Consider the following 22,627-nt stretch of genomic DNA (forward strand, 5'->3'; position numbering starts at 1 on the left):
CACACAGTGATACTCATAGGTTATTAAAGAGGCATGAATTACTTAGCTGAAAAATAATAATACAACCTTGATTTTACATAGTTCCTATTTTAGCTCTGACTGCCCATGCTTTTTACTCTCAAGGGTATTACTCCATGAATTCTCAACAAAATTGGGCTGGTGGTTCCCTTTACCCATTTCCTCAAGTTGGGGCTATCCTGAGCTCAGGAGGCTGGCTCCTGTAGACTGGATCTGACACTGTAGACTGTATTAAACATTTAATTACCAGATCAGCCTGGTTTGTAGACATCACTTTATTTATCCTCCAATTCATCCTAACTCTTCTGCTACATTTGATCTATCTGGTTACAAAATATGGCTATCTGTTCGCTAGTGATAAGAAGTATACTTTCAATGTTGATGCCTGAGTGGGATCACAGTTTGGAACTCATCATATATAACTGACTAAAGAAGTCTCAGAATTTTGTTTTGAGAATTTTCTTTAAACTTGGTATTATGCTGTTTGCTATTCCACTTACTACATCTATAAGTTTAGAAATGGGTTTAAGGATCAAAATAAGAATGGAAAATAAGAGACAGTGTTTTTCATCCTATCTGAATGCATATTTAGGTTAGCTTGTGTTAACAATAGATCATTTATCTGTTGGAAATTCTAAAAAGAGTGACAAAAATGTTTTTAGGAAACATTTTGCAAATAGACAGAACATATTCTATCTTTTCTAAATTAAAAAATATCTTTTGGTACCCAGGAAGGCAATACTTTTGACCCAACTACAGTAACTTATTGGGAAAAGCCTTTTCTTATAAAATTCAAACTGCCATTTATGACAGAATCAATACTTATGATCTGGTTACCTTTCTGGAACTCTGTGCTGTACTTCATGAAGTGGAGAAATATTTATTATCCTAGATAAAAACCTCAACAGATAAATAATGTAAGTGTGTGCCTCTACTAAACAATTTTAATTCAATCAATGAATAATATGAACTTGCCAAGTAATTAGAAAACCCCTTGATTTTCTTTACATGCTTCGAAAAGTATTTCAATAGATGATAAATTTACTCTTCCAACTTCAACTTCTCTTAGGTATTTCTAATTATGAATATTTTATTCAATTGATATCCCATGATTTCATATGGGTCATTCTGAGATAGAGATTGTATAGTTTGAAAAAGGATACAGGAGTATGGTGATAGATTTCATTGGGAGTTGAAAAATTGCTCATAGACGTCCAGGCTTGGCACTTACTCCACATCACACAATTTGACCATTAGCTCTAAGAGATCCTTCTCTATATAAACAAGAGAGAATGTATTTCACATCATCTCACCCCTAGTTGCATTAAGTTTAAAATGTTGATTTATTTGGTTGGGCTACTGACAAGTATAGACTGAGCTGACCATAAAACTATATTTAGATCTAATTCTATGAGGGGTCATAGGGTGATAATCTATACAGTTAGTCTTGTAGGAATTAATTTTTCGATTTGACTATTCATAGCATCATTAATGAAGAAAAGCTGCAAGAGAAAACAGACCATTTTCAGGAATGTGATTCAGAACATTAACACCTTAATTTACATAAAATTAGTTACATACTGCTACAGTAATTTAATTTGTTTGACCAGTACTTTGCAACTGTGAAAAATAGATTCAGAAAGGCCAGACAAGGAATTCTACATATTTTCTCCAAATGACTAGCCTCAGAATAATAAGAAAGAAGAGAATTAATTATAAGGCAATCCAGAATACTATAGTAGCAGCTTTCAAATGCATGGATTAGAAATACATTCTCAATTTCTTTTTCATCTTCAAAAATCTTCAAAAAATGCCTCCTTCATACTGGAAATAACTTCCATATTTTTTCCTATTACAGGTTTCATTACAGTTGCATGAGTAAAAATAATCAAACTAAAATTCTATGGTATGGACTGTTGTCAGATAAAGACTTGACTCAATCTCTGTTTACCAACAGCAATGTTACTTAGTGTAACTACAGACATAAGTACGACCACATTTAAACTAATCTCCTACTTACTTGTTAACCTGATAACATCCAGAATTTTAATCACTCTTACTTCTCCCAGAAGCCAAGTGTAATTAATTTGAACATCAAATAATTAGATGATTACCCTTAAAGATGTCTTGAGTGAATACATTAATTAAAAAAAATTCCATTTTTCCTGCTTTTTGAAAACTTCTTACATGTCAAATATATTTTCTGTTTAAAGATATCCACTTATGATTAAAGACTTCTTTACTATCATCACTAATAATTATACTTAAAGGAAGTCGGACTCCCTTTCTCCTGATATACTTTAAATGGTTGCTACTCATGACTCTACAGGCAGGATTTTCTTAAATCATTGCTTTTTATTAAGTTTCTACTTCTAGCCAGGTTTAATTAACTAGAGTAACCATTTTTTCATATTTTCCCTCTACCAGTCTATGGTGATTTGGTTTCAGTTTCGCTTTATATTTTCTGTATAATTAGGAAAATCTTTTTTTTTTTCCCTGTCAAATGCCTAGTCTGCATTGATGAGGTTGATATGATCAAAAGTATCCCTGGTTGACGCAGAAGGTAGTTGCTATCCAAAGTTTTTCTACTAACAAAAGCATTTCTTTTAAAAATTACTTCTTGCATTAACTAATTAAACTGATTTTTAAAATATATAGGGAAATTGTTAGATTATTATTGATACTCTGTCAGACAGTTTATAAGTCATTTTCAGTGAGGGAAAGAAAATTAGCCTCATCATTCGCCCATCTTTGTGAAAGAATGGTGTGAGGATAAACCAAAAAAAAAAAAAATGCAAAACTTCATAAAAACTTTTTTCTTCTCCAATACATCATTTTGCAAACTCTAGATGGATCTATATTGTAAATCAAATTATGTCTTTGAAGCAATCCTCTAGTCTCATTGTCATGCAGATACGTCTTCCTGTTAACTTTCCAAAATGGAAGGTAACACGGTGGAAGTTTTGGAAATTTGGGGAGCTTAGATTTGATCTTGATTTTGTTATTAGCTAGTTCAGTGACTTTGTGTGAGTTCACTAATAATTTCTTAGTCTTGGTTTTCTCGTGGGTGAAATGAAGGTTTTAGATTTGATGGTCTGTAGAATCTCTTCTGGTTCACTAAATTCAGCATTCAGTAAGATACTTTTATTTGTCTATTTGTTTGGTACATTTAATTGTTCCTGGAGGATGACACAGCTGAATATAGACATGATTATGGATATGGTTGAGATAGAAAAACAGTATAATTTAAAAAGGTGAATTCCAGAAAGGAGGTCGAATTGCAAACAGACATAGACAAATTTTCTGTTACCTTTGCCCTATTTTTTTCCAATTAATTCTTGATTTTGGTCTTCTTTCCAACAGAATCCCAAGATAAAAAGAGGACTACAGAAAAACAGACTATTCAGTACCGAAATCTACTTTATGTAGACTATATTCTGCTAATGCAAACCTGCCCCAAGATTGCAGGGGTACAGCAAATCATGTACTCTCTTCTGAATTCAGTGGCCTTACATTATCATGCCTCCCTCTAAAACAATAACAATAATAGCCACTATAATCATAAAGCATTGAATTTCTAAAATATAGGCATAATGTCTGTTCCTGTCAATGTATTTGTCACCATTTTGTTTTTACTATTTAAGAGGCTCCTTCCCAGAAATAGTCTATACCCCACAATTAAGTTTGTTTCAAGATAAACCAAATTTCAAAAGAATCAAAATCAATGAAGATAATTTAAAAAGTAGAAGATGGTTTCCACAAATCAGCTCTCTGGTCCAGTCTGCAATATTCCACAAGCCCTGGAATGCTCCCTAATCTAGTCATTTGTCAGAGTGGTATAGGTGAAATGATTTGCTGAATCTAAGTTTTATTGATCAGATGCTGTTTTAGGGAGCTTGTGCTGAACATTCCTCATAAAATGATAGACTGTCTTTGAATAATACATGGTTCATACCCTAAGTTGTACCACACACACACACACACACACACACACACACTCACACAAACAGAAACTTTGTCAAACCCATAGTGGTGTAGATCACTGAATAAAAGAGCGACTTCCATCGTAGCACAAAATAGTAACATGGAGAAGCTGAACTGTTAAATCAAATCCGTGAAATTCATTTTCTTTGTACAACATTAAAATGTATTCCATAAAATGGCAGAGCAATCCAATAAAAGAACAGGTTCTGAAAAGAGTAATTTGTGTGCAACAAGGTTATACATTTAGTAGAGTTCTCCTGTAGTTTTGATCACATTTAGAATTCTATTGCTTTTTGTTAAATTTTCTCAGATTTTTCAAACTTTTCATCATTGCTTTGAAATACATGAACCTTTAAATGTAAAGATAATTTATTCAGCCTCTACATTTAAATCCTCTGTAGGTGTAATTTTTGTATTAAGTTTTCTTCTACAGCTGCTTTTACTTTGTCTCATATAGATTACTCATTGTCGATGAATTATAACAGGATTTATCTGTTAGAGTATCAGTTCTTAGGTTCATTTCAATATTTTAACTATTTGCATAATAATTTTTCAGGAAGTGAAGCTTCTGTATGTTTCAGGGAAATTGTCATAATATGTGTAATATTATTAATTGTATTTGCAATAAAATAGGAAATAATTTATTTTAATATGACCTTATGAATATTATCACAAGGCTGTTTATGCTCTTGTATTATTATTTTTCACCATAATTATTTGAGCAGTTTAGGGTAATTAGGTGTGAGTGAAGACATATTATTTTTCAAAATAAAAGACTTTCAAATTGCTCTAAAAGCACAGGCAACTTTATTTTTTCAATCTTTTTTCTATCTTTACTAATATTTCCTATTATGAAGATTTATTTCACCGTGAATATTTTGTTTATAAAAATTCATAATTATGTTTAATATTTGTTAGAAAATATAATTGTATCTTAAATATGAGCTGTATAGAAAGTCATTCTTCCTAAAGTCTGTAGTAAGTTATTATTTGATTAAAAAATATTTATTTATTTAAGGATATAGTATTTTTATAAGAAGAACAAGGTTCTTTTATAATCATGCTAATTCAGCTGAAAACTACAAAGAGAAAAAGAGAAAATTTTCCTCTTGTACATATTCTGCATGCTTTTCCTTTTTTAAAACAGAATATTGGGCTGTTTCCAATTAAATTAAAATGTGGCATGGAAGTTATCAATCAAATGTAATTATTTTGTGCAAAACAATATCACACACAAAATTAACATGTACAACAGGGAAAAGTGTCAGAAGACATCAGTTATTCCTAGGACAGCTCATCTTTCATTGAAGTGATGAAATTCCGGAAACATTGCTCTAGGCTTCCTGGCATCACTCACTTTGGCCCTTTTTCCTCAGGCTTTCTTACCCCACTGGTTGCTTTAGGATCTTTGTACATGGGATGCAGAAACGGAATCAGAATGAAATGGTCTATAAAGGTGGTCCTACCAGGAATCCTTACTTTAGCTTCATTGTAAGCATCACAGACTGTTATTCTATGTGTACAGCTTTGGCAGATGGTGATACAGAAGGCAAAGCATGATTTTGAAGTTTTCTACACACCATTTCCTCATCCTTCTCAACTTCACACAGCCCAAGTTCACAGGACTCTGGCTGCCTGAGACATCATGACATCTAGTGGAGATCTGGGTTTTCCACCAGCACCCTAAGAGTGCAAATCCACCCAGCATTTTATTCTTTCAAGAACTCTTTTGCAGAATTTAACTGTGCAAGTAAAAAAAAAAAAGAAAAAAAAAACTGTGCAGAATTTAACCATGAGTCTACAGGTTCATGTATCCAAGGATTACAATGCCACTTGCCAAACTCAATAGTGAGTAAAAGCACAGACAGCAGATACATGGTGCTCTTCATCCCTAGGTATTGAAACATGAGAATTGTTCTTACCGTTCTTTCTGTCCGGTTTGCATAAGGCCTCAGTTGCCTTTTTAAAACAGTATTCAAAAATAATTCCAAATGCTTTGACCCACAAATTGAAACCAATTTTTTTACGTTAATGTTTATTGAACCCATGCATTATATTTATACTTTAACAAGGGGCTTCTGATGGCAATGATTAAACTCAAATGATTCTAGTAGCAGGCTAAGCATAAAGACAAACTGATGGGACTTCCTTGGTGGTCCAGGGGTTAAGAATCTATCTGCCAATGCAGGGGACATGGGTTCAATCCCTGCTGCAGGAAGATTCCATATACCACAGGGCAAATAAACCCATGTGCCACAACTCCTGAGCCTGCGTGCTACAACTACGAAAGCCCACACACCCTAGAGCCCATGCTCTGCAACGAGAAGCCACTGAAGGAGAAGCCCGCACTCTGCAAACTGAGAGCAGCCCCTGCTTGTGGGCTTCCCTGGTGGCTCAACTGGTAAAGAGTCTGCCTTCAATGCAGGAGACCTGGGTTTGATCCCTGGGTTGGGAAGATCCCCTGGAGAAGGGAAAGGCTACCCACTCCAGTATTCTGGCCTGGAGAATTCTATGGACTGTATAGTCCATGGGGTCGCAAAGAGTCAGACACGACTGAGAGACTTTCACTTTTACCTGCTTGTGGAAATTAGAGAAAGCCCACTCGTGGCAATCAAGACCCAGCACAAGAAAAAAAAAAGAAAAAACTGATGTTCTTGAAAGAGGACTTCATAGAGTGCTTCTTGGTCAAGCTATGCTAATCATAAGAAATCTGAAAATGCAATTCTTTTCCACAAGTTTTTTCAGGTAAATGATCTAAATAATGAGTAGTCCCTTCACTAAGCTCTCATGAAATATGCATTTCTCTGGAATACCACATTTTTTTTTACTTTGCATTATAACTACCTGTTCTCATCTCTTTTTTTCCTTATTAGATTTCAAGCACCTTGGAAATAAACTGCATGGGTTATCACTCTGCAATATGCATCTTTGTGTCCCCAACATAGGACTTGATATATCATGGTTGATCCCATGGAGTTGAATTTAGCTGGATAATGTAGCCTTATGGAATGTAGTGGCTGGAAAGGATTTCATATACCATCCAACCTCACTCCTCACTTTACTGATGATAGAAACTGAATGGCTTCACAAAACTTGCTCTATGTCACTGCCTTCCAATGGCCAAGGCTGTCAACAAAGCCTTCATGATTTGCTTTTGTCTAGCTCTGCAGTATCACTTATCTCCCCCCAACTTTCAAACTCATTCATTTTGACTCTGGTCACAATGGCCTTATTTCTGTTCTAATACATGCCTATCTATTTTCCATTCCTGAATCCTTGGGGTCTTTGTGTGTGTCTTCCAGAAGAATCTTCCTGCCACTTCTCACTTGTCCCATTCCTACTAGTCCCTTAGGATTCAGCTTAACATCTACTTCTTTCAAGCAGCATTCCCCCAAAGCTTTGGTCTAAATTTGGTTTTCCCAAATGATTCCCTTGTTAATTTTTCTTTCAAACATTGTGTTCTTATCCTTCACAATACTCATTTTTCAACTCTATGTGTAATGTTTATTGCTCTGATTAGACTATATGCTACATAAAGTCAGGAACATTTTTTTCTCACCATTATATCTCCAGAACTTGTTTCAGTGTCTGATGTTTAATAAGCACCCATCAAATTTAGTTGAAAAATTAAAATAGCTACTTAATGTCAGAACTATGGCCTGAAGGTTTCTATTCTTATTACCCCACAATGGCAGCCTTCCATGAAAATCTATGAATGTAAACCACACTAAAAGTTCAGTTTAGTTCAGTCGTTCAGTCATGTCCAACTCTTTGCGACCCCATGAACCGCAGCACACCAGGCCTCCCTGTCCATCACCAACTCCTGGAGTTCACTCAGACTCACATCCATTGAGTCGGTGATGCCATCCAACCATCTCATCCTCTGTCGTCCCCTTCCCCTCCTGCCCTCAACCTTTCCCAGCATCAGGGTCTTTTCAAATGAGTCAGCTCTTCTCATCAGGTGGCCAAAGTACTGGAGTACTTCATCATGAAGGAATGGTGGTTCTAAATTTCAGCACCTGGCAGCATATATATAATTTTTTTAGATTTTAATCTTTGACTTAATGATTAACATAGTCCTATTTTATAACCCCCTAGAAGTTTATTTTACTAGATTTTACATCAGGAGTTTAAGCAAGTACTAATCTTGAGTTTTTCTTCCCCAAACAGTGTGAAAAGTCCTCCATGACTATGATAGTAATGTCCAAATTGAATACAGCGTGGCAGCTTGTTGTGGTCAATGGTGGGTGGGAAAGTACAAAATTTTCAAAATTAATAAATGTAGACATTAAACCTTGGCTTCATTACTTCCTTGCCTTATGATACTGGATAAGTTTCTTAAATACTTTCTGAGGCTCAATTTTCTCAACTGGAAAACAGAAGCTAAAGATAGGACTTACTCTTATTTAGCTCCTGTCTGTTCTATTCATTTCTCTATCCTACCTGCAGCCTAGAACCAGATTCATCTCAATAAATACGTATTAATGAATAACTTAGCATAGTGCATGTGAAATAGGCATCCATCTCTATCATCTATAGATCATATCCATTCAGTGTCTGATACAAAGTGGGTCCCTAGTAAAACACGGTGCACTATTAATAGAATGTTTTTGCTAATACCAATGTCCCATAAAAATTCAATGTGCTTTCTTTAATAAACATAATTTCACAGTGAAAACAACTGGATGCTCTGCAGGCTGGCTCTGATGTAATGTATTTAGAGAGACTTATAGTAATTATTCCTTTTGATTTTCTTAATTCTACTCTAATTCAATGTTAAAAGTTACTTTTCATTTTTTGTTTAAAAACTGCTAAACAGAGAAATGAATACTTTAAAAGCAATGAGATACAATCAATAAATCCTTTTCATAGTATTTTTCAAATTTAACACACACACACTTTAATAAATAAGAACAATGACTGTGTTTGGGGATATACACAAAAAATTGGGCATTTTAAAATATTATATATATAACTGACAAAGGAAACCACTTCATAATTTGCAGGATATTTCTAAGGAGTATAACGTTTTGTTGTACCCTATTTTCATCACTATAAATATATATTTTTGTAAATTTTTACTTAATTCCAGATTTATTACAGCATCTTGGCAGAAGACTTGCTAGAATTTCATTCACAGCAGTGACATACCCATTTCCCAGTGTAATTACTGTCATATCCAATAATAGATTAAATTATGAAATTTGAAGCTATTAAATATTATATATTTTTGTTGCCATTATCAAAACTCATAGTTGTAGCTTATGTGGTAGAAGCTATACCATATCATTCTTGCTAAACATAAAAAAATCTAAAACAATATGAAGGTGGCATACACGCATCAATTTCGCAGAGAATAAGCAGTGTTTCTAAATTATGAGCACAAGTATTGAAACCAAAACTTAGTTTTCTCATCTGTAAAATGGAGATGATTAGTAATAACTACTTGACAGAATTGTGAGGATTCGATGAAATAATGCACATAAGTTCAGTTCAGTTCAGTCGCTCAGTCGTGTCCGACTCTTTGCGACCCCATGAATTGCAGCAGGCCAGGCCTCCCTGTCCATCACCAACTCCCGGAGTTCACTCAGACTCACGTCCATCGAGTCAGTGATGCCATCCAGCACATAAACACTAGCATATTGCTTGCCTTATTTTAACACAAAGTATATGTTAACTATGCAATCCTGCATGGGGAAATGAGGGGCTGTGAAGTTCATCTGAGGTTAAAGTATAATGAATGCTGTAAATCTGAAGAGCAGAGAAATCAGGAGGGGCCATCACTTCTTCCCAAATACGTCCAGGTAAGAGTTAACCTTCAGAGGTAAGGGGAGTGGAGTTTGGCAAACTAGGAAAGTAGTCAGGAGGCATGAAACCTGGCAGAAGGGCAGAAGAGGGGAATGGGACAAAAGGTTGCACATTATAAAAATGTGCCACAGGATTTGATGTTTGTGAAGTGAAAAATACTCCCTTGTTAAAAGTTATTGGTGGCTGCTGCTGATTTGAAATTTAGTGACAGGCCATCATGTTCTCCAGTCAGACGCCGATCTACACAGGCAATGGGTCCAACTTCTGGAGGATGGGCTTTCCTCTTCGTCAGTAATGTAAGCAGTGTGAAAGCCTATGCAAATACTCTGGGCCATTATCCTTCTGCGCATCACCGATAATATATTTAGAGCCATACATTAGCCCTGTTAAATTTATTTGTTTTTCACAAATCATTTTTGAAAGCGTCCACACTTTATCAAGGATGCTCTTTAAATCTAACATATTCATCATGTGGGATTTTATTTATTAAATTTTATTTGCTGTCAAGAGAGACAGACATGAATACAATGTTTAAAAAGATGTCTATTGATGTGAGAAAAAAAAAATGCAAGTCCTCAGGTAGAAGCTCAGTGAGTTGGAGAAATGTAAAATGTCCCTGGCGTGCTGCAGTCCGTGGGGTTGCAAAGAGTCGGACATGACTGAGCGACTGAACTGAACTGAAACATCCCCACATTTAATCTTCACATGACAAAATACATTATGGTCAAAATAGAATCGTCTCCAAATTGTAGCTTTCTAACATTCTAAAACCTGCATAATATAAGCCTATGCTTTTTGTTAGGCTTTCTTTTTTTTCAATTCCTTCAGCAACCACTTTGTCATAAAGGCCACTAGGTCACTGTAAGCCTCGTCTTTCCTACAACACTCTTTTCTACATAGTTATTTCAGATACATTAAAGCCAATTATAATTACCTAGGCTATATAAAACAACACCTCCTTATGCAAGGAGGATGTGATATACGGGTGCAACATATACTGGTGTCAAAAGCAAATTATTTTCATCAGACAATTATAGTGTCTTTGACATCAGGCCTACATTTCCCACCAATTAGAACAAACTGCAGGGTGCAATTCTAGGATTCTGCAGCACCAGCCGCTAGTGGTACTAAGTGGAATTTAGGGCATTTAAGTACTGTAAGGTCTAATAAATATTCGACTTTAACTTCAATTGGTTCAAATCAATAAGTCTGTGTTGTCTGCACATCATTTTTCCTCAGCCAGAAAGGACGTATGGATTTTATTTTTGCGGGGAAATTAATTCTTCGTGTCAATAAAGTACTTAATTTTCATTTTAATGCCATGCCTATACTGCACAACCACTGAACTATTTATCAGGCCAAACTTACAGCCACCAGTGGGGATAGTGGTGGAGGTCAATGGAGGACTTTTGTAGAAAAGAGTATTCAGGAGTGAAAAGTAAAACTGACTTTTTTTTTGCACCCCAATTAACTGTACAATTATTTGATATTCTTTAAAATTATTCAATTGCGGAAATAAAATAGTGTAAGTAAACTAAAAGAGCAGGGATTCCATGATGTCTCAGTGGTAAAAGACTCTGCCTGGCTATCATTAAAAAATCCACAAACAACAAATGCTAGAGAGAGTGCAGAAAGAAGGGAACCCTGCTACTCTGTTGGTGGAAGTATAAATTGGTACAGCCACTGTGGAGAAGAGTATGGAGGTTCCTTAAAAAAATAAACATAGAGCTACCATGCTAAGTAGCTTCAGTCATGTCTGACTCTGTGCGACCCCATAGACGGCAGCCCACCAGGCTCCCCCGTCACTGGGATTCTCCAGGCAAGAACACTGGAGTGGGTTGCCATTTCCTTCTCCAATGCTTGAAAGTGAAAAGTGAAAGTGACGTCGCTCAGTCATGTCCGACCCTCAGCAACCCCATGGACTGCAGCCTTCCAGGCTCCTCCGTCTATAGGATTTTCCAGGCAAGAGTACCAGAGAGGGGTGCCCCCACTTTTGGGCACATATCTGGAGAAAACATGATGCAAAAGGATACATGTACCCCAATGTTCATTGTAGCACTGTTTACAACAGCCAAGACACGGAAGCAATCTAAATGTCCATCGGAAGCAATCTAAGTGTCCACTGACAGAGGACTGGATAAAGAAGATGTGGTACATACACACATGGAGTATTACTCAGACATTAAAAAGAATGAAATAATGCCATTTGCAGTCAATGGATGACCTATAGAGTGTCATACTGAGTCAAATAATCAGACACAGTAGGAGAAATATGGCATGACACCTCTTATATGTGGAATCTGAAAAGAAATGATACAAATGAACTTACTTATAAAACAGAGACTTGCAGACTTAGAAAATGAACTTATGGTTGCCAAAGGAAAGTGATAGGGCGTTTGGGAAGGTCATGTACATACTGCTATATTCAAAATGGATAGCCAACAGGACTCAGCACATGGAACTCTACTCAACGTTACATGCCAACCTGGATGGGAGTGGGATTTGCGGGAGAATGGACATACGTATGTCTATCTCAGTCCCTTTGCTGTCCACCTGAAACTACCACAACATTTTTAATCGGCTATACTCCAATACAAAATCAGTTTAAAATTTGAAAAAAACAAAACAAAACAAAAGACAACCTCTGCCTATAATGTAGGAGACAAGGGTTTGATCCCTGGGTTGGGAAAGATCCTCTGGAGGAGGAAATGGCAACCCACTCCAGTATTCTTGCCTGGAGAATCCTATGGACAGAGGAGCCTGCATGCATGCTGTTGCAAAGAGTTGGACATGAGTGAGAGACTGAGACTGAGCTGAACAAACTAAAAGGGCATTGCTCAAAATTTTAAGAACTTTATAATTTTTATAGAAGTATATAAATGAAAATGTATGTGACTCGACGATGCCAGGACTAAGGGATAAAGACTGGTCATGTAGAACATTAATCAGTTATTTTGCCTACACGGTACCTAGAAGTTAGACTGACTGACTTTTACTTATGCAGCTGCTGCTAAGTCGCGTCAGTCGTGTCCGACTCTGTGTGATCCCATAGACAGCAGCTCACCAGGCTCCTCCGTCCATGGGATTTTCCAGGCAAGAATACTGGAGTAGGCTGCCATTTCCATCTCCATTTTACTTATGAAACTGACTAAATCACTCAGTCATTTTGGTGGTTATTAAAATAACACTGGCATTTCACCAGGTTCCAGTTCAGTACCAGACTTTGTAACAGAAACAGTATATGACCAGTTTTCTGCTTTCAAGTGATTTAGTCCCAAATGTAGTTGTCTTGGTTTATGTCACTTATAAGACTTCAGCATTTTCCTTAAGTTTCAGAATTTCAAGTATTATACAGTCAGCTGTATTACTTTAGATTTCATTTCTTGAGTTCAGCTATTGTCATTTTAGCTAAGTCTCCTGGAACTTTTAATAAAGAAATATACAAAAAAGGGATGAAGCCATTTCTCTTTTCAATTGGAACCCAATTCCCCTCTAAAACATCAAGCTTGCAAGGCGATCCAAAACTGTTTGTCTTTAAAAAATACTGTAATTTTAAAAATTCAATAGAAGAGAATGTTGTTAGGTGGCATTTTAACACACGGACAGTGTGGTCTTTCATCGACATAAAGGAGTGTAGTGGGGACAACAAACCCACGTGGAGGGTGAGGTAGGAAGGTGCTACAGAGCTGCCCACCAGCAAAAATCCAATCCAGGCAGTTCATCTACCCTTCGTCTCAAAGGCTCCAAGGATACCCTTGTACTTCCTGAACTCCTTCTGTCCTTTTCCTTCAAAGAAACTTATATGTAATTTGGAAAGAATGCCACAGGAATAGAGCACTGGGCATGGAAACGAAAATGACAGATGCAAAGGTACAGTGGACCACACATGGGTACTGATGATTTGCTCATCATTTCAGTCAGCATTTATTGAGAACCTACTGTGAGTTAGATGGCATGGAGGTAAATCAGAAATGGATCCTGACCTCAAGAATTTGTGGCTTATGCCCATCTGAGACAAAGTACATAGACAGTTACAACATAAACTAGTGATTGATGCCTCAAGGAAGTCACAGAAGAAACAGGACAGAATTGGCTCATCATTCTCCTCATCCTCTGAGCGGCTTCTGACCTAGTCCCTTGGTATTTCTATTTCTCTTTGCTGCAAAATCAGGGAGAGATAATGCTTTATTTTTATTTATTCATATTTTTGGGCACCTGTGCATCTCGTGGGATGTCAGTCCCAGGACAAGGGATCAAACCTCGGCCCTTGGCAGGGAAAGCGCAGAGTCCTAATCACTGGATTGCCAGGGAATTCCTGCAAGATAGCTGTTCTAAATAGGAAACACTATCCATGAGTAACTGTAAATTTCTCTGCATTGAAGTGTTAATTTAAGGTGTTGTATCTATAATAAATGGATCACTTAAGCAGCTATAAAGTATACCAAACTAAGTGGAATATAGCCACAACTGCTTGATAACCATTCTTATTAATCTACTCGAGGTGAAGTCAATGCAGACGAGAGGACATCATTCCTCAAATTTGTCACATAATGCATACTAAAAACTCCTAGCAGATAAGCCTCAGAGATAATGGTCTGAAACTCATCTTAGTAAAGCAAGTCAGAGTAACCGTCTTTGTTTTTCTCAGAGGTAGGGGCAGGGGTAGCCGTGTCTATAGACTCAGCTATTCTTCTCTCCCTAGAGTAGGGATCTTCCCAACCCAGGGATAGAACCCAGGTTTCCCACATTGCAGGCAGATTCTTTACCAGCTGAACCACAAGAAAAGCCCCTCCCTAGAGTAAAAGGAAGCAAATGCTGTTGTGTGATGCAGAATTTACTTGTTATGTTTGGCATCACTCAGTTCCCCAAACCCACCTGAGCATCTAACCAAGCGCTGCACTTATAAATGCATCATAAAATACAGCCTGTGAGTCTGAATATTACAGCCACACTTCGCCACGACCCATGGTTCAAAGGCGTCTCCTGGCAGCAGCTGCCCTTGAGCCCAGTGCCTGAGCAGGGCGGAAGCTGTGACGCTAACAGTGCCTGCTGCTTCTCTACTGTTCTAGCTCTTCCTCAAATGTTCATCTCCTCAGAATCCTCTCACGGAATTTCATCAGGGCAACAGCTTCCTTTAGAGTAGCACTGAGTGTATCTTTCCGATGGTGCATGGAGGATATAAGCTCATAACACCCATTAGCATTAATGGGAGTTATCCGCGTAAATCCCCTCACATCGATTAGAGAATAGGCCCCTTTTGATTTTAGAAATCTTTCCTGTGAGGATTTCCCCTGTGTCTAGTATGGGCATATAAATGGCCATTTTATTGTATTAAATATGTATCACATCCATCATTTTTAATGCTGTGCTGTGATGAAGGCTTCTCAGTTCTGGGATCAGTTCAGAAAATATTTAAACTTGGCAAGCTAAACAAGCCTCAGCTAAGAAAGCCTAAGGGCCCCATTCAGAGGAACATTATCTACCATTTATGCTTGATTTAAAAAAAAAAAAACAAAACTGAAATTACACAGGAAAAAAGTGTGGACAACATTGTTTTTGACTAAATTACAGGCTTTTAATATTCATTAGCAGTGACTTTCCCATTATTCAACCAAGAGAATCTGTACACAAACCAAGAGAGAGAGGGACGTCGCTGCCTGAAATTAACAAAGAACTGCTGGTGTTTGTTAACAACAAAATAATAACAACAATACGAGGTCAACTTAGATTCTGACCTAAGGGGGCTGTGTTGAGTGACCTTTATACAATTGTCTCTTTTCTGATCATGATATTCATGTAGAGATGCAGGGTAGAAAATAAATGAAATCCATATTTTTCCCATTGGTGTTATATACATTGTAACTTTGCTACTGGAGAGTGGCTATTTGCAAGACCCCTAAATCAAGATAGTAGAACACTGTCCAGGTTGCAGAGTGCAGATATAATTGATGCACATATTTTACTTGGTCCTAAGATGACCATGGTATCTTCAGTCGACCACACCTCCTCTCACTCTCTGTTGTATTATGCAACCTTCTTTCACATATTTCATTTGCATAATAAGCAGCTTTGGAGCCTGACCACTTAGGTTTGGTCATAGCACTGTCCATACAAGATGTTTGACCCTAGACAAGCTACTTAGACTCCCTGATCCCCCACTTTATTCTCTGTAAAATGGGAAAGTAATACAATTGCTGAAAGACTGTGGTCAAGATAAAATGAGACGATCTTTATGAGGCCCTAGTATGGAGTAGATATTCAGTATAGGGTATTAAGTGAAAATTAAATGACTATGAAATTGCTATATATAGGATGGGGAAACAGGTGTGAGAACCTTTGAAGTCCGTAGGTCAGTCAGTCCTGTGGGGAGGATTTCTGGCCCCATCGCCTGTTGCATCAAGGATGTCAGGTGGTGTCACCCCTACCCAAATCATCATAGGCGTTAATGGAGGAAGACCATTTCCTAACTCCATCTTCAAGTGCACATTTACATTTTACACAGTCCAGAAAGGAATGAAAATATCACTGCATTAACATGTATGTCTGCCCACATACATTTTTAGGGAATTAGTGTGTCCTTGTAAAACAGTTGCTACATCCTAGAGGATTTACCAATAGGGGAAACACAACCTTGGTCCTGTAAGAGGCAAGAAGAACTCTAGAAAGCTGACATGCATGTCCAGCTATAGTTTCCTGTGTTGGGGTCACACCCAGCTTCGCCAGCTCTGGATGCCTGCATTTACCAGATTATACCTCATATGATAATAGTTCGGTTGGACATCAGTGTATTCATTGAAGAGGCTTATGCATCATTATAATTATTTAAAGTTAGTGCTTCTTAATTAGGTCTTAACTCATTCATCTTTTCTTCTCGTTTCTCTGCATGCTCAGAGTTCCCTCGTGTGTTTAAGTAAAAGTTGACTTACTGATTCTTCTTCCAGACTCCTCCTAATATTGTTATGACCTCGGTGAATTAACTGATTCCTTTTTGAATCAGCTGGTCCAGAGGCATAGGCTTCACTTTTTTTCTTTCTCTTTTCACCGCCCACCCTCCCTTTTTAAGATAAGAAGTATATTCAATTCACACTTTAAACATATTTCACAGTGCTAGCATCATCATGTACTTTAAAAATCTCTCTTGCCCTTTACAGACCTTTATTCCCTTCAAGGGTTTTACAATGAAAGGAAACTCCCCACCATGTCCAGCGAGTCATACCAGACAGCATTACGTAGTTGAAATTGGTGACATTTACCGAAGAGGAATATTAAGAGGACACGCGTGGGCTTATTTGTTAAGATTAATGAGATAGAATTATAAAAGATCTGATTCTTCATATGTATACATATGGGGATGTAAAGATGGGGAGGTGGGTGGAGGGAGAGAGGCGGATTTAAGAAGACAAAGGCCTAAGGCAATTTACGTTAGGGTTTACAATGGTTTTGCTGCAAGCATGCAGAACTAACTGGGTTTAGATTAAGGCAGTCTAATTAGTGTCATGTCAAACTGGCAGTGATCATAAGACAAGAGAGAGGTCACTCTTGTCATCTTCTTGGTCTTTTGCCCTTAAATATAGAGCTGCATAAAGTACAATCTCCTTCTTGTTAATGGAAGCAGAATATGTATAATCTGCACATGAAATGAAAAGAAAATGTGTAAGGAAATTTCTTTTTCCCATTTCCTCGTCAGGAGCTGTGAATTTTAGTGCGAATTAAAGTAAGGCTAATTCTGCAGTCATCTTCTGACCTGTCAGGGTTGCTGTCACCCTCACGTCTCTCAATGCAGGTCTTTAGCTTCTTCTTGCTGAGTGCAGCCTTTGCCGACTGACAGAAAAATACCGACCATGACAAGAAAAAAGAACATAATGTCCTTTTCACCCATCACTACTCAAAATTGCTCAATCTCTACTGACATATTATTATACATTGTTTCTCTGAAAAAGCTCTTGCTTTCTTTTCTATATAAGAAGTACAAAACTTTCAGGAGACAAGAAATTGTTCTTTAGAAAAGATTAAAGCCTGTAATTATTTTAAATTGTCTATTAATATGCAATATGTTGCCCTTTAATATGAATAAGGTGTAGTGAGACGCTGGAGTCATTACTAGGGCGCCCACTTGTGCCTCTGTATTTAAGGATCTGTCGCCTTTTTTATTATGGACCAAAAGGAGCCATGGTGGGATCAGCTGCTGTGCTTTGAGACCACTATCCCAAGCTCGGGAAGACCTTTAAACATTTATTGAAGGGGAGGTGGAAAACCACCCAGGTTCTAATTCAAGTCAATAAAAAAAGAAGGTTAGAAGCAATATTCAAATACCGTCTTCGAGCTTTTATTTTTCCCCTCTAAATGAAAAGAGGGGCCACTCTGCGCTAAAATGTGTTATTGGCATCCGTGAGAAGCACAATAAAAGCACGATGAATAGTGAGAAAGGAAATTAAAGCACTGACGGGTATGTGGACATAGCAGAACAGAATGTCAACATACATGGTGACAGTGAGTCCACCAAATGCAGATTAAAAAATATCAGTGTGCAGGCTCACACCATTGGTGACAACTATCTCACAGTTACCTTGTGTTTCAAGTGTTGCAAACAGTGGGTGAGTTTGGATTTGCTATACCTAGGTGCAATGGAGGTGGTTTAAGTTGAGGTTTCTGTTGTGGCTGTCAATTCTCTTTCTTTTGAAGAGTTCTAGATTCTCAATAATCCTGGACAATTACCGTCGGTTCTAGTAGGCTCTGTTCTGAGAACAATATAGATATTAAGAGCTTACTATAAATAATTAACCAATAGTTACAGGAAACACTTAGAAACACTGGTATTTATTTCAAGAGGCATAATCTGAGCTACATAAATATGCTTTGCAGTTGGGTGTTCATTTTCCTAAGTCACAGTGTCTTTTGGATTATTGTCACTATTATTTTTACTTTTTTTAACTGAGAGAAGTATGTGTTATTTCATCACATGACATTTCTTTGAAAAATCTTTCTTGTCTAGATGTGGACCTTAATGCATTATGCAAAACCCAGGGATTTAGATTTTTGACACTGCATACACTCACAGTATATTCTAAAGGGAGACATTATATGCTAACTTCTTGTGAAATCCTGTAGCAGCTGCTTGGTTAATATAATATGTTGAAAAATATTTATGTAGTTTGTTTTCTTTTCTGTCAACCCTGGTATCTTATGAAATTTTTTTTCAAATGGCCAGTAGCTAAAGTAGTGACTTTAGTTTGACTTAATATTATGCCACATTGACAGATGAAAACTCCTTCTAAAAATGTCATTTGAGTGCTCGACTCATTTGCATTTAGCTCGAAAGCTTTTAGCGCTTTGCACATTCACATTATAAACATTTGGGTGAACATTAATACCCCAGCTAAACAAAAATGCTATTCACTCCAACCATTTCTTCCACTACATAAAAACTATAAATGATTCTCCTACCAAAAAAAAAAAAGAATGCAACCCGAAAATCAATTATAGTAACTATTTAGAAACGTAAAGGAAAGGCAGTAAAAAAGTGACAAAAAATCTTTAATTGTAGGGAAAATGTGCATCTTTTTTTCCCCAACATGTGAATAAAATGCATTTCCTTCTTTAACAATCACAGTTACAATAGATCCATGCATCTCACAGGAAAAAATTGACAATTTGATTATGACTTGTACTTTTTGCCGGGGCCATGAAAGTGGTTTATGTTTGAAATGTATCAGCTGGAAAGTACTTATTACTCATAAACGCTCTGCTATTTCACTTTCTGCAAAGTGAGCTGTTAACAGATACAATTTGAGCAGAATAGCCAGAGGAGGCCTTTTGATATGCAGAAGAGCTGACCCGCGTGCTGAGCCTTTAATTGGGTTTTTAATTTTCCAGGCCATCTGACAATATCAAACATGATCCCAGTGCTTGAAATGTTGATTGGAGGCTAAGAAGGATGTACTACAACATGGCATTATGGAGAGAAAGAGGGAAGCACGCAGGTAGAGAGGAAGACACTGAGAGCCAAATCAGCTGCCTTGTGATTTTTGCTGGTTTTAGAGAATATTTCCAAACAGTTTAGCATTTCATTTTAAATGATGAACATCTGATTATTTTGTAGTTATGGTGAAGATGTTTGAAAATATTTCTAAATCATATGTCTCAAGCTACTTAGCTAAACGGATCTACTCAAGTGAGTCGGAATTGGGGGGAAAAAAAGCATTTTGCAATTTAGCATGTTTTCTTAGGCAAAACTACCAAAAGTAAAAAAGTGGTTGTAGAAAAAATATTTGATTAATTTGCTATCACGTGGATGCTTGCTTTGAAAAGCACCTGAACACAATGCATCTTTTCCCATTATGAAGTTCTCATTTTTATAAAAATTTATAATGTTAAAATGATCATTTTATTCAATGTCAAGTAGATGCTCATTTATAGCTATCAAAACATTTGGAAAAGAGAAGCATAAGATTTATTTTGGCTTTGGACAGCTTATTCAGTAAACATTTTGTTATTTGCTCATTTGTAAGGATAAGGCGAAGAATAAAATCTAATTTATTATTTTATTGGAAGTCGGTATCAGAGTGATGCAGGACTGTGGATTTAAGAAATCTGTAAATCTCTTTAATAAAGGCCTGGGGAATTATTAGCAAGGACAAATGTAAAATGCCTGACAGTTACATTTCTAAAAGAAAAACACAATAATCTCATTAAAGAAATTACTGACAGCAGCTCACAGATGTTAATGGTTGAAGTAACAGAGGACGTACACTATCAGAAAGTAGATCATCCTTTTCCTCTTTGAGAATTTTGCTATCCATCTAACTTATTGGGCATATCAAAATAACAAACTGTAGTTTTTCACTCAACAACCTTCTTTTGCAGTAATAGTAAGCAATTTAGAGTAAAGTACATTTTTAGATGATAAATAATTATAATTTAAACAAAAAGAATTGTGAAACCCATTAGAGGAAGAAGGTTAGATGAAAATGATACTGGGTTCTGCAACATAAGACCTATAAGGAAGACTGCCCTGAAGCCAGTCAAATAATAAAACAGTAGTTACAGTCTGCAATATATGTATATTGTATAAATTTATATAGTTATTTATATGAAAATATTTTGAATCTTGAAGGCTATACAGGACATTATTTAGATATATGTAGCGATTTCATAGTCTTAGGAATTGGAATTGTATTAATTTTTTTCTTTTTCATGCTCACTTTCTCTTGTCATCCTAAACAAGGAATGAGTGAATTATTCACCTAAATAAAAGTCTAAGAACAGCCCAATAAGCAAGAAAGTGTGTTTTGCTTTAAAGGAAAAAAAGGCAGATGTAAAGTATTAGCTATATTATCTTCCTAATAATCTTAGATACTAGGAGACTAGGTGATTGGGTTCAGTTTTTGTCTAGCTAGTGCTTTTTGAGATACTTTGTTCAATATGCCAAATTATGCTATGTATCCTGCTGTTTTACATCATAATGAATATTACCCATTTGGATTAAAACTAAGAAAGATGGTTTGTGCACTTAATTCTTTAATCTTTCATCTGAGCCTCTTAAATGTTTCAGTGTTCTGAAAGCTGCACATTTCTCTAAGATGTAGTAAATATTCAATTATGTCCATTCTGTACTTGAAAAAAATGAAGGCACTTAGAGACTACTGATTGGAATAATATTTTCAAATATGTTAACGTAGCTCAAGAATCTTAAATCCTAGACTGAGAGTCACTGGGCATTCTGCCCAACAACGACCTCAGCAGCAAGAATCTGAACCCCAGTACATTATGGGAATTTAGACAAGTCTCAGATGAGGATTCTTTTTGCGTTTTTCTACATCAAAATTTGAAAAGAAATGGTTTACATTTTAGGTGCAACTTCTTTAATGGGAGGGAAATATCTGGAAACTTAGGAAGGTCTCTCCTGGTTTAGGAAGAGACATCTTTATGCCTTAGTACTATAACAACTTAAAATATATTGTATGTAGATAAAAATACTATTCCACAACACAAGTCAAGAGATATTTAACATAGTGGTTAAACCATATAGTAAATTTTGCCTAGGATCTTTACTTGCCAAAGTAAAATTTCACTTAAAAGTCTGTACGATTTATACACTAAATTTCATCATATAACTTGGAAAAACAACAATATTTTAATTTTTAACATTTTTATCTACAGTCTAAAAAGTCAAGTCTTTATTTCATCTTTGAGTTGTGAGTTATTGGTACAATAAAAGAGAAGCTGAAAAGTAAAGTAAGAAAAAACATTTTTCTAAAGAACCAAGTCAGAAAAATGGAAGGAAGGAGTGGAATTCTTTTCATTTAGGGCATAAGAAGCCATTTAGATAGCATATACGTTGTATTTGTGCAAGAAAACATTTTTACATAGATTTGTTCATAATTATAAAATACCTTTAATGTATCAAAGTTCCTTAGAGGAGTCAAAATGAACTGAGTAAGCACTGATACGTCAAATTGGCTTAAGGGTTTATAAGGTTATTTTGGGGAGATATGGGTAAGAAGAGCTCTAATAGGGTCTAACAAGAATTATTTTACATATAGCAGAAACTATCTCATAAACATAATTAAAATACCCATAAACATAATTAAAATACCCTTATTCTTGGAAACTTACAAATGAAAATATGGAGCTGGCTCAGACTTTCCCCAGAATTTCCTGGTAGATTAGGAAGGGGAAAAGATCTAGAAGGACATATATATTAGTTTGCCCATGTGTCTAGAAATGGTAACATTTACAGAGCACCAATTCTGTGCTTTTATGGATGTTTCCTCACTTGAGATGGTTGGGTGGCGTCACCGATTCAATGGACATGAGT

This window comes from Bubalus kerabau, chromosome 10, assembly GCF_029407905.1.
Source record: "Bubalus kerabau isolate K-KA32 ecotype Philippines breed swamp buffalo chromosome 10, PCC_UOA_SB_1v2, whole genome shotgun sequence".
NCBI lineage: Eukaryota > Metazoa > Chordata > Mammalia > Artiodactyla > Bovidae > Bubalus > Bubalus kerabau.